Genomic DNA, 9,312 nt, shown 5'->3' on the forward strand with positions numbered 1-9,312 from the left:
CTCATTTGATAGGAAAAGATATACATAGACTAAAGGTGAAAGGTTGGGAAAAATCATATCACTCATATGAATGGCGGAAACAAGCAGGAGTGTCCATACTCATATCAAATAAAATATATTTCAAGCCAAAGTTAATCAAAAGGGATAAAGAGGGACACTACATACTGCTCAAGGGAACCATACACCAACAAGACATAACAATCATAAATATATATGCCCCAAACAATGGTGCAGCTATGTTCATCAAGCAAACTCTTCTCAAGTTCAAGAGTCTAATAGACCACCATACAATAATCATGGGAGACTTCAACACACCTCTCTCACCACTGGACAGATCTTCCAAACAAAAGTTGAATAAAGAAACTATAGAGGGCTAGGGTTGTGGCTCAGTGGCAGAGAGCTTGCCTCTCACATGTGAGGCACTGAGTTCAAGTCCTCAGCACCACGTAAAAATAAATAAACAAAATAAAGATATTGTGTCCATGTATAACTAAAAAATATTTAAAAAAAAAAAAAGAAACTATAGAACTCAATAACACAATTAACAACCTAGACTTAATTGACATATATAGAATATACCACCCAACATCAAGCAGTTACACTTTTTTCTCAGGAAAATATGAATCCTTCTCAAAAATAGATCATATATTATGTCACAGGGCAACTCTTAGACAATATAAAGGAGTAAAGATAATACCATGCATCTTATCTGATCATAATGGAATGAAACTGAAAATCAATGATAAAAGAAGGAAGGAAAAAATTATTCATCACTTGGAGAATGAACAATAGGTTACTGAATGATCAATGGGTTTTAGAAGACATCAAGGAGGAAATTAAAAACTTCTTAGAGTTAAATGAAAACACAGACACAACATATCAGAATCTATAGGATACATTGAAAGCAGTTCTAAGAGGAAAATTCATTGCTTGGAGTTCATTCCTTAAAAAAAGAAAAAACCAACAAATAAATGATCTCATACTTCATCTCAAAATCCTAGAAAAAGAAGAGCAAAACATCAGCAAAAGAAGTAGAAGGCAAGAAATAATTAAAATCAGAGCTGAAATTAATGAAATCGAAACAAAAGAAACAATTTAAAAAATTGACAAAACTAAAAGTTGGTTCTTTGAAAAAATAAATAAAATCGACAGACCCTTAGCCATGCTAACAAAGAGAAGAAGAGAGAGAACTCAAATTACTAGCATACAGGATGAAAAAGGAAATATCACAACAGACACTTCAGAAATACAGAAGATAATCAGAAATTATTTTTAATCCTTATACTCCAATAAAATAGAAGATAGTGAAGGCATCGATAAATTTCTTAAGTCATATAATCTGCCCAGATTGAGTCAGGAGGATATAGACAACCTAAACAGACCAATATCAATTGAGGAAATAGAAGAAACCATCAAAAGATTACCATATAAGAAAATCCCCGGACTGCATGGGTACACAGCAGAGTTTTACAAAACCTTTAAAGAGGAACTAATACCAATACTTTTAAAGCTATTTCAGGAAATAGAAAAAGAGGGAGAACTTCCAAATTCATTCTACGAGGCCAACATCACCCTGATTCCTAAACCAGACAAAGACACTTCAAAGAAAGAAAACTACAGACCAATATCTCTAATGATATTAGAGATATTGGTCTGTTGTGCACCATGATCAAGTAGGATTCATCCTTGGGATGCAAGGCTGGTTCAATATACGGAAATCAATAAATGTTATTCACCACATCAATAGACTTAAAGATAAGAACCATATGATCATCTTGATAGATTCAGAAAAAGCATTCGACAAATTACAGCATCCCTTTATGTTCAAAACTCTAGAAAAACTAGGGATAACAGGAACATACCTCAACATTGTAAAAGCAATCTATGCTAAGCCTCAGGCTAGCATCATTCTGAATGGAGAAAAATTGAATCTGGAACAAGACAGGGATGCCCTCTATCACCACATCTGTTCAACATAGTTCTCGAAACACTGGCCAGAGCAATTAGACAGACGAAAGAAATTAAAGGCATAAAAATAGGAAAAGAAGAACTTAAATTATCACTATTTGCAGATGACATGATTCTATACCTAGCAGACCCAAAAGGGTCTACAAAGAAACTATTAGACCTAATAAATGAATTCAGCAAAGTGGCAGGATATAAAATTAACACGCACAAATCAAAGGCATTCCTGTATATCAGCGACAAATCCTCTGAAATGGAAATGAGGACAACCACTCCATTCACAATATCCTCAAAAAAAAAAAAAAATACTTGGGAATCAACCTAACAAAAGAGGTGAAAGACTTATACAATGAAAACTACAGAACCCTAAAGAGAGAAATTGAAGAAGATCTTAGAAGATGAAAAAATATACCCTGTTCATGGATAGGCAGAACTAACATCATCAAAATGGCGATAATACCAAAAGTTCTCTACAGGTTTAATGCAATGCCAATCAAAATCCCGACGGCATTTCTTGTAGAAATAGTTAAAGCAATCATGAAATTCATATGGAAAAATAAAAGATCCAGAATAGCAAAAACAATGCTAAGCAGGAAGTGTGAATCAGGTGGTATAGCCATATCTGACTTCAAACTATACTACAGAGCAATAGTAACAAAAACAGCATGGTACTGGTACCAAAACAGGCAGGTGGACCAATGGTACAGAATAGAGGACACAGAAACCAACCCACAAAACTACAACTTTCTTATATTTAATAAAGGGCTAAAAGCATGCAATGGAGGAAGGATAGCATCTTCAACAAATGGTGCTGGGAAAACTGGAAATCCATATGCAACAAAATGAAACTGAATCCCTTTCTCTTGCCATGCACAAATTTTAACTAAAATGGATCAAGGAGCTTGATATCAAATCAGAGATACGGCATCTGATAGAAGAAAAAGTTGGCTACAACCTACATACTGTGGGGTCGGGCTCCAAATTCCTTAATAGGACATCCATAGCACAAGAGTTAATATGTAGAATCAACAAATGGGACTTACTCAAACTAAAAATTTTTTTTCTCAGCAAGAGAAACAATAAGAGAGGTAAATAGGGAGCCTACATCATGGGAACAAATCTTTACTCCTCACACTTCAGATAGAGCCCTAATATCCAGAGTATATAATGAACTCAAAAAATTAGACAATAAGATAACAAATAGCCCAATCAACAAATGGTCAAGGACCTGAACAGACACTTCTCAGAGGAGGACATACAATCAATCAACAAGTACATGAAAAAATGCTCACCATCTCTAGCAGTCAGAGAAATGCAAATCAAAACCACCCTAAGATACCATCTCACTCCTGTAAGATTGGCAGCCATTATGAAGTCAAACAACAACAAGTGCTGGCAAGGATGTGGGGAAAAGGGTACACTTGTACATTGTTGTTGGGACTGCAAATTGGTTCAGCCAATTTGGAAAGCAGTATGGAGATTTCTTGGAAAGCTGGGAATGGAACCACCATTTGACCCAGCTATTCCCCTTCTTGGCCTATTCCCTAAAGACCTAAAAAGAGCATGTTACAGGGACACTGCTACATTGATGTTCATAGCAGCACAATTCACAATAGCAAGACTGTGGAAGCAACCTAGATGCCCTTCAATAGACGAATGGATAAAACAAATGTGGCATTTATATACAATGGAGTATTACTCTGCATTAAAAAATGACAAAATCATGGAATTTCCAGGGAAATGGATGGCATTAGAGCAGATTATGCTAAGTGAAGCTAGCCAAGCCCTAAAAAACAAATGCCAAATGTCTTCTTTGATATAAGGAGAGTAACTAAGAACAGACTAGGGAAGAAGAGCACAAGAAGAAGACCAACATTAAACAAGGATGAGAGGTGGGATGGAAAGGGAGAGAGAAGGGAAATTGCATGGAAATGGAAGGAGACCCTCAGGGTTATACAAAATTACATACAAGAGGAAGTGAGGGGAAAGGGAAAAATAATACAAGGGGGAGGAATGAATTACAGTAGAGGGGGTAGAGAGAGAAGAGGGGAGGGGAGGGGAGGGGGGAAAGTAGAGGAGAGGAAAGGCAGCAGAATACAACAGACACTAGTATGGCAATATGTAAATCAATGGAAGTGTAACTGATGTAATTCTGCAATCTGTATATGGGGTAAAAATGGAAGTTCATAACCCACTTGAATCAAAGTGTGAAATATGATATATCAAGAACTATGTAATGTTTTGAACAACCAACAATAAAAAAATAAAAAATAAAAACAATAAAAAAATAAAAAAATAAAAAATAAAATAAAATAGTATTTCATCTACAAAACAAAACAAAACAAAACAAAACAAATTCTCCTCAAGTTCAAGAATCAAATAGACCACACACAATAATTATGGGTGACTTCAACACACCTCTCTTACCATTGGACAGATCCTCCAAACAAAAGTTGAATAAAGAAAATATAGAACTCAATATCACAATCAATAACCTAGACTTAACTGACATATATAGAATATATCAATCATCATCAAGTGGATATACTTTTTTCTCAGCACCACATAAATCCTTCTCAAAAATAGACCATATATTATGCCATAGGGCAACCCTCAGTAAATATAAAGGGGTGGAGATAATACCATGCATTTTATCTGATCATAATGGAATGAAACTGGAAATCAATGATAAAAGAAGGAAGGAAAAATCCTTCATCACATGGAAAATGAACAATATGTTACTAAGGATCAATAGGTTACAGAAGACATAAAGGAGGAAATCAAGAAATTCTTAGAGATAAATGAAAATACAGACACAACATATCAGAATCTATGGGACACAATGAAAGCAGTTTTAAGTGGGAAATTCATTGCCTGGAGGTCATTTCTCAAAAAAAGAAAAAACCAACAAATAAATCAGCTCACACTTCATCTCAAAGCCCTAGAAAAGGAAGAGCAAAACAACAGAAATGTAGTAGAAGGCAAGAAATAATTAAAATCAAAGCAGAAATCAACGAAATGGAAACAAAAGAAACTATTGAAAAAATTGACAAAATTAAAAGTTGGTTCTTCGAAAAAATAAATAAGATCGACAGACCCTTAGCCATGCTAATGAAGAGAAGAAGACAGAGAACCCAAATTACTAACATACGGGATGAAAAAGGCAACATCACAACAGATACTACAGAAATACAGAAGATAATTAGGAATTATTTTGAAAACGTATATTGCAATAAAATAGAAGATAGTGAAGACATAGATAAATTTCTTGTCATATGATTTGCCCAGACTGAGTCAGGAGGATACACCCAATTTGAATAGACCAATATCAATGGATGAAATAGAAGAAGCAATCAAAAGACTATCAACCAAGAAAAGCCCAGGACTGGATGGGTATACAGCAGAGTTTTACAAAACCTTTAAAGAAGAATTAATACCAATAAGTTTCAAGTTATTTCAGGAAATAGAAAAAAGAGGGAGCTCTTCCCAATTCATTCTATGAGGCCAACATCACCCTGACTTCAAACCAGACAAAGACACCTCAAAGAAAGAAAACTACAGACCAATATCTCTAATGAACCTGGATGCAAAAATCCTCAATAAAATTCTGGCGAATCAGATACAAAAACACATCAAAAAAATTGTGCACCATGATCAAGTAGGATTCATCCCTGGGATGCAAGGCTGGTTCAATATATGGAAATCAATAAATGTTATTCACCACATCAGTAGACTTAAAGATAAGAACCATATGATCATCCCGATAGATGCAGAAAAAGCATTTGACAAAGTACAGCATCCCTTTATGTTCAAAACATTAGAAAAGCTAGGGATAACAGGAACTTACCTCAACATTGTAAAAGCTATCTATGCTAAGCCTCAGGTTAGCATCATTCTGAATGGAGAAAAATTGAAGCCATTCCCTCTAAAATCTGGAACAAGACAGGGATGCCCTCTATCACCACTTCTATTCAATATAGTTCTCAAACACTGGCCAGAGCAATTAGACAGACGAAAGAAATTAAAGGCATAAAAATAGGAAAAGAAGAACTTAAATTATCACTATTTGCAGATGACATGATTCTATACCTAGAAGACCCAAAAGGGTCTACAAAAAAAAAAAAATACTAGAACTAAAAAATGAATTCAGCAAAGTGGCAGGATTTAAAATCAACACGCATAAATCAAAGGTATTTCTGTATATCAGCCACAAAACTTCTGAAACAGAAATGAGGAAAAACACCCCATTCACAATATCCTCAAAAAAAATAAAATACTTGGGAATCAACCTAACAAAAGAGGTGAAAGATTTATACAATGAAAACTACAGAACCCTAAAGAGAGAAGTAGAAGAAGATCTTAGAAGATGGAAAAATATTCCCTGTTCATGGATAGGCAGAACTAACATCATCAAAATGGTGATATTACTAAAAGTTCTCTAGAGGTTTAATGAAATGCCAATCAAAATCCCAACAGCATTTCTTGTAGAAATAGTTAAAGCAATCATGAAATTCATATGGAAAAATAAAAGACCCAGAATAACAAAAGCAACTCTAAGCAGGAATGTGCTTAGAGTGTGAATCAGGCGGTATAGTGATACCAGATTTCAAACTATATTACAGAGCAATAGTAACAAAAACAGCATGGTACTGATACCAAAACAGGCAGGTGGACCAATGGTACAAAGTAGAGGACACAAAGACAAATCCACAAAGTTACAACTATCTTATATTTGATAAAGGTGCTGAAAGCATGCAATGGAGGAAGGATAGCATCTTCAACAAATGGTGCTGGGAAAACTGGAAATCCATATGCAACAAAATGAAATTGAATCCCTTTCTCTTGCCATGCACAAATTTTAACTAAAATGGATCAAGGAGCTTGATATCAAATCAGAGATACGGCATCTGATAGAAGAAAAAGTTGGCTACAACCTACATACTGTGGGGTCGGGCTCCAAATTCCTTAATAGGACATCCATAGCACAAGAGTTAATATGTAGAATCAACAAATGGGACTTACTCAAACTAAAAATTTTTTTTCTCAGCAAGAGAAACAATAAGAGAGGTAAATAGGGAGCCTACATCATGGGAACAAATCTTTACTCCTCACACTTCAGATAGAGCCCTAATATCCAGAGTATACAAAGAACTCAAAAATTAAAGAATAAGATAACAAATAACCCAATCAACAAATGGTCAAGGACCTGAACAGACACTTCTCAGAGGAGGACAATCAATCAACAACTACATGAAAAAATGCTCACCTTCTCTAGCAGTCAGAGAAATGCAAATTAAAACCATTCTAAGATACCATCTCACTCCAGTAAGAATGGCAGCCATTATGAAGTCAAACAATAACAAGTGCTGGTGAGGACGTGGGGAAAAGGGTACACTTGTACATTGTTGTTGGGACTGCAAATTGGTTCAGCCAATTTGGAAAGCAGTATGGAGATTCCTTGGAAAGCTGGGAATGGAACCACCATTTGACCCAGCTATTGCCCTTCTCGGACTATTCCCTGAAGACCTTAAAAGAGTGTACTATAGGGATACTGCCACATCGATGTTCATCGCAGCACATTTCACAATAGCTAGACTGTGTAACCAACCCAGATGCCCTTCAATAGATGAATGGATAAAAAAAAATGTGGCATTTATACACAATGGAGTATTATGCAGCACTAAAAAATGACAAAATCATGGAATTTCCAGGGAAATGGATGGCATTAGAGCAGATTATGCTAAGTGAAGCTAGCCAATCCCTAAAAAACAAATGCCAAATGTATTCTTTGATATAATGAGAGCAACTAAGAACAGAACAGGGAGGAAGAGCTGGAGGAAAAGATTAACATTAAACAGAGACATGAGGTGGGAGGGAAAGGGAGAGAAAAGGGAAATTGCATGGAAATGGAAGGAGACACTCATTTTTATACAAAATTACATATAAGAGTGTGTGAGGGGAATGGGAAAAAATAAGGAGAGAAATGAATTACAGTAGATGGGGTAGAGAGAGAAGATGGGAGGGGAGGGCAGGGGGGATAGTAGAGAATAGGAAAGGTAGCAGAATACAACAGTTACTAATATGGCACTATGTAAAAATGTGGATGTGTAACTGATGTGATTCTGCAATCTGTATTTGAGGTAAAAATGAGAGTTCATAACCCACTTGAATCTAATGTATGAAATATGATATGTCGAGAGCTTTGTAATGTTTTGAACAACCAATAAAAAAAAGAAAGAAAAAAATAATAATTTTGATTCACAATATTTGATTCACAATAGTATTTGTATTTTTTTATAGTTCAGTATCTTAAACAGTAATTATTTATAGATTTCTTTAATTAATCTTTTATTTTTATGGATTTTATAATTGCCTTGCTTTTTCACTTTCTTCATCTTCCACTTATTAATCATTGATTATGATGTAATCTACATGACATTTTTTTTTTTTTTTGTCTGTAGTCATTCCTCTGACCATTTACAGTCATGATCTGACTGGAGCTGGCTCTTCTCTGAGCTGCTGCAATGCCTCTGATTTGTGAGTGTTTCTGGATTTGCTTCAGCTTTGAGTTGCTTCATTTTTCTGTTTCTTCCCCAAAGACACTTAGAAAAGTGGAGAAACTTGAAGCTCCTGTCAATTAGGACATCTATCTGTGTCCATCTCATTAATCTTTTCAAGTACTGAGATCTTATGGCTAAGTTTCCTCTGTTATCTTCTCACTGTCTCATTGTTTTTCTGAATTAAATACATTTTTGTTCCATTACTGAAATCATAGTGGATTTCTAAAGGAAATAGACATGTTCATTCTACCATGCATAACTTAAAGTTAAAAATAGCCAGGTCATAAAATTATCATGAGGATAAATCTGATAATGTACATGATAGCAGTTTGTGCACCATAAGTCCTACACACATATCTGGCATTACTACTCTACATTAACATGTTTCTTCAGAATTCTTTCTCAGTTGACACAGGGAGATTATATTAACAGCACTAAGTCTTTGGCTAAGTCTTTGGCTTTTACCTACATTTCAGAAGTCTTCATACCTATTAAAATCCTAATTATTTTGGGGAGTGTCTGGAACCAGGGAACATTACTTACCATTTTGTTTAAATCTGTACTAAGTACCAGGTAAGCTGCTTTAGACACTTTGGGTATAAATTACTAAATAAGATAACAATTCCTCCACTTTTGGATTTGGATTATAGTCAGAAAAGACAAACACCAGTCTCCAGATAAAATTCAGCTGTGTAGTACAGCAGCGGATGATAAGTGTTACAAAAAAGGAAAAGATTATATATATATATATATATATATATATATATATATATATATATATATATAT

This window comes from Ictidomys tridecemlineatus, chromosome 3 (genome assembly GCF_052094955.1).
Source record: "Ictidomys tridecemlineatus isolate mIctTri1 chromosome 3, mIctTri1.hap1, whole genome shotgun sequence".
Lineage (NCBI taxonomy): Eukaryota > Metazoa > Chordata > Mammalia > Rodentia > Sciuridae > Ictidomys > Ictidomys tridecemlineatus.